Source organism: Octopus bimaculoides, chromosome 2 (genome assembly GCF_001194135.2).
Source record: "Octopus bimaculoides isolate UCB-OBI-ISO-001 chromosome 2, ASM119413v2, whole genome shotgun sequence".
Classification (NCBI taxonomy): Eukaryota; Metazoa; Mollusca; class Cephalopoda; order Octopoda; family Octopodidae; genus Octopus; species Octopus bimaculoides.
The window spans coordinates 45,560,642-45,566,078 of NC_068982.1; positions in this window are offsets into that span (position 1 = coordinate 45,560,642).

Genomic DNA, 5,437 nt, shown 5'->3' on the forward strand with positions numbered 1-5,437 from the left:
ATAATATATGCATTAGTGGTTTCATGAAACATCTTTGAATTATTCCTTCAGTATTTTTTCTGATGGTTTAATCTATGCAAGCCAATTCAGTTACTGAGGAAACAGATTTTCTTTTTAGTTTTCTACGGCTTTTCTTTCTTTTCTTTTCTTTTTTGTTTTGCTTTCGAAATTTCAACGTGATATTCATATATATTTTCCTGTCACTGTTTTTTTCTGTTTATCGATTCGTCTCATGAGAATTCATTTATCCTAAAGGATAATATTTAGGGAACATTGGCTTTCCTCTTTCTTATATACGTATTAGATGCATAAAGCTGACATTGTTGAGATAATTATTTTAGTCTTATTTCAACATTTTAGGCCAGCTGAGCCAACTCATATTTCTTAATAAATTCATAGGAATTTAGATTTGACAGATTTGCAGAGTGTCTTGGGAGATACTGAGCCGTAGGTAATTTTTATAAATATTGTTGAATATATGACAATGTTATGTTTAGACAAGTCATAAGGTGTCATCTTCACAATGGAAATATATTTTGTAGTGTTTATAGAAGAGAAATGCGGAATATAATTATCTTTCTTTGGATAAAAGAGACATCTGTTATAAATACAACAGGGTGTCGTATATGTAATAAAATGAGTAAATAATTTAGCTAACTGAGATTATATGAGCAAATAGTAGACAAAAAGTAAAAAATATAACTTTATTAATATTAGTTGATCGTAATTTTGGACAACATAAACATTACATATTAGAGTAGATTTAGTTTTTAAAGGCGTCTACTGAAAGCAACGGGTATGTTTTGATATTGTTAGGTCTCCTCAGCGAAAAAGATTCTTAGCAAAACTAACAGATCAACAGACATATGATCAAGAATGATGTGTGCGCGTATGTGTATGGGCATTTGTGTGTGTGCATGTGTCTGTGTATATATGTGTCTGTGTGTGTATGTGTGTACGTTCGAGAAAAACTTTTCCCAACAACGAAACACCATTACAGTATGTTCAACGAACGAACAAGAAAATAAGTGACACGTCTGCTTTAGACTTGAAATCATTAATCACGTCTAAAACTATGCCGATTGCTGAAAGGGATGTTCATGTCGAATGATGCATCTCGTCATTAGTCTATGATTCGTAGCTCACCGGAGAAAACACGCTATGTCGGCATGGCATAGGCCTATTTCAAACAACACTTCCACAACCATTTGCCGCGACTCGACTACGCTGTGTGACACGATTTTTGTCCTTGAGTAGCTGATGTTATTTCGTATTTGCTTACCCCTAGAAAGTATGAAAAATAGTTACTATTTCCTTCAAGCTTTACTTTTGTTACTTCCAAACAATTCCTCTCAACACATGGTTATGATGCTCCTCCACTACTCTTGCCCATAATCCGTGTTGCACATATTGTCAGTCACAAAGGGCTATTCTCAAATGGTCATGGTCAAGCAACTGACAAGCAAATTTAAGGTATTGAGCAAAGTATTTGCTATAACGATATTTGTGCTTCAGCAACTCAGCACTGAGCTTGTCTGAAATATAATGGAAAATAGGTTAGATTCAAAACATCGATGTCCAGGTCAAAAAAGCAAAGTTTGAAGGGAATAGTTGTCAATTCCTTTGATTTCGAGATAGAAGCAAATAGGAAATAACACTGACCAAAGACCAAAAAAAAAAAAAGTAAATAAATAAATAAAAATGTTGTTATAGAATGTTAGCCGAGCGGGAGGACATTAACGACTTTGGTAGGTGACATAATGTCGCTGAAAGAAAGCGAAATCAAATATAAGATCAAATGCTGCATGGGCAAAAAGTAAAAAGTTTATTTCACTGGGACTAAAAATGGCAGATTTTGCAGAGGCGGCAGAAACTCAAAACCTTCAAGATTCCAGTTACAGTTTCAAGTATAAAAATATAGCCTTTCTAGGAATCCCTCTCACATGGGTAATTATATATTAGCTTTGTGGGAAGCCTAGTTTCCGGGTATTACCCCTTTCGATGACTAATAATGGGTGTGATGGTCTTCTCAAATGATCCATTCAACTTTCTTCACTATCTCCTTCCTGCATTTTTCTTTGCAATATCTTCTTCTTCTTCTTCTTCTTCTTCTTCTTCTTCTTCTTCTTCTTCTTCTTCTTCTTCTTCTTCTTCTTCTTCTTCTTCTTCTTCTCCGCTACTACTACTACTACTACTACTACTACTACTACTACTACTACTACTTACATATTTTTTCTTGTCTCCTATTTTATTTTTACGCGCTATTTCACCTTTCTCTCTTCTCTCACTCCCTCCTTTATCATACCTTACCCTCTATGAAGCCTCATATTTGTGACCTCATGCTAAGATATCTCCACTCAAGCACTATCACCACCTTTACTCTGACTATGTGCACCGTTTGAATCTTATCATCATTATCTTCATTAGAATTATTTTAAGAACATATGTTTAAACATGCTCATTGGTTAATCACTGTTTTCCTATATATCGCTTGCGACGAGATGAGTCATTGTTATCTCTGGCAGTTGAGCGTCCATTAATGATGAAACCAACGAAGGTCGAAATCACGTGATCTGGTGGTCTCGGCGCTGGAGTTGGTGGGGATTTATCTCCCCGCTAGCGATATGAACAAGAGTGCTTTTTGAACCAAAAGCCAATATGAGGGCTTCTCTTATGGTATCTACCGCAGTATGGTTTGTTCTCACAGAACATCTACGTTTAAGTGTGAATAAATATTATTTCTCGGTATTAATACTGCCTCTGTCACTAATATATATTTTTTAACAAGCTCATTGGCTAATCGCGATACCAGTGCCTGTTTTCGAGCGGTTACTGTATATATCACCGGCGGGGCGATGAGTCGCTGCTATCTCTACCTGTCCAGCTTTCATCAGCGATGCGACCAAAGAAGGTCGAAATCACGTGATCTGGTGGTCTCGGAGCTGGAGGTGGCTGGGATTTATCTCCTCGCAAGTGATATAAAGGAGTGTGGGTTTTGCACCAGAAGCCTATATAAGAGTTTCTTGTAATAGAATATCTCGTTGTAATAGAATATCTACGTCTAAGTGAGAATAAATATTACCTCTCGGGATTAGCATTGCCTCTGTCGCTAATATACATTTGTGAAATAGTTTTTGGATCAGCTTTGATCTTTAGCTTCTTTATCACACATAAGAAAAGAGAAGTAATTATAGGTAAGTATCTTATAGACTAACGACCCTAATTAGGGCTAAACAAAATTGGCCTCGTATATTTCTGCTTTTCTCGCCTCACACAATTTTCCACGGCATAGTCTTATTGAGGATCTCAACGATCCATTGGTTATTTCAACAAGTTCGAAGATTGCAGGACTTATAAGACCGATTTAGGATCGGTTTCCTTTTATATGAAAGAATTTGAAACCTAATGTGTTATATACAATACCTACCTACCTACCTACCTACCTACCTACCTACCTACCTACCTACCTACCTACCTGCTTGCCTGTCTACTTACCTACCTACCTACCTACCTACCTACCTGCCTATATACATACATGCATAGATACATACGTACATACACATACATATACACATGCTCAAATATATATGTTCGTATGTATGTATGTATTCCTACAACTCTATATATGTAACTGTGCGTATTTATGTGTGTGTGTGTGTGTGTGTGTGTGTGCGTGTCTGTATGTGTGTGTCCCCACCGCACAAGCACGCACACACACACATACGTGTACATAATTGATTGTACAAATCCTTAGAGCAAGTGAAAAATCACAGTGAGTAAAACTAAAGAGAAATTCTCAACAAGACTGGAAGGAAACGAGGAAAATACAAGATTTGTTAGACTAGAAATTCAAAGAAAAATCGTGATTTTAAGGCGAGTGCACCAAGTTACTGAATGCAAAGGAAATTGTACATACGTTAGTATGTTTTAGCTAAATATATAGGGGTGCACATACTCCTAACTATATATATATATATATATATATATATATATATACACGCATATATAAATATGTACATACACACATATATATATATATATACATATATAGTTATATGCATAAATACACAGAAAGACGTTTATAGACGCATTTATATTTATACATGTGTGTGTGTGTGTGTGTGAGAGAGAGAGAGAGAAAGACTGTATGTGTATGATGTACATTTATACATACATGCACATATGCTCAACAGAAATGAAATAAAGTTTAACGTAAGTAAAGCATGATTTTTGTCATGACTGTTGCTCTCGTCCTCGGGAAATACGAATACAATGCTACTAACTAACAAACCAATTCTGTGTACTTAGGGTTTCGTTTGTATTATACACACATATATGTACTGATACACAAATTCATTCATACATACACGCACACACACACGCGCGCGTGCACGCATATATAATTAGCATTTCACCTAGACATAGGAATACTAATAACCTGGTGCTAAAACTCAGTATACATATGCTACAGAACATGTTGTTGGCACTCCGTCGCTTACGACGTCGAGGGTTCAAGTTGATCCGATCAACGGAACAGCCTGCTCGTGAAATTAACGTGCAAGTGGCTGAGCACTCCACAGACACGTGTACTCTTAACGTAGTTCTCGGGGATATTCAGCGTGACACAGTGTGACAAGGTTAACCCTTTGAATTACAGGCACAACAGAAATAGGAAGTAAGAGCGAGAGAAAGTTGTGGTGAAAGAGTACAGCAGGGTTCGCCACCATCCCCTGCCGGAGCCTCGTGGAGCTTTAGGTGTTTTCGCTCAATAAACACTTACAATGCCCGGTCTGGGAATCGAAACCGCGATCCTATGACCACGAGTGTGCTGCCCTAACCACTGGGCCATTGCGCCTCCACAGGGATACTAATAACCTGGTGCTAAAACTCAGTGTACGTATGCTCCAGAACAAAGCGTCAGTCGAGTACGCAGCACTAATATGAAATTAAAATGACAAGAGAATAAGAAACCTGTCTATTAATCAATCAATCTCTCTCTGTCTTTCTTACACACACGCACATATGTACACATATATGTGCGATATCGTGGGTTCGATTCCTAGACCGGGTGTTGCGTCGTGTCCTTAAACAAGGCACTTCATTTCACGTTGCTCTGCAATCATTTGGTCATCTGATATGTGGCACCCTTTGCACCTGTACAGGTAATGTAGATTTGATGGAGGGAGTAAGCTTATGTCTACACAAACATTTGATCACTATAAACAAATTATCTGTGTGGTTTTTCGGTAAGAAATTGTCGAATCCTCATACGTGGTCTAACGGGAGAGCCCATCATATATATAGGAAAATAAAATAAAAAAATAAAAAAATAAGTGGAAATTTTACCGGTGTGTGTGTTAAATTATAAGGCACAAAAAGAAAATGACTCTCCCCAGACACAACAAAATATGCTGCAACACACGAACTCACATAAAGA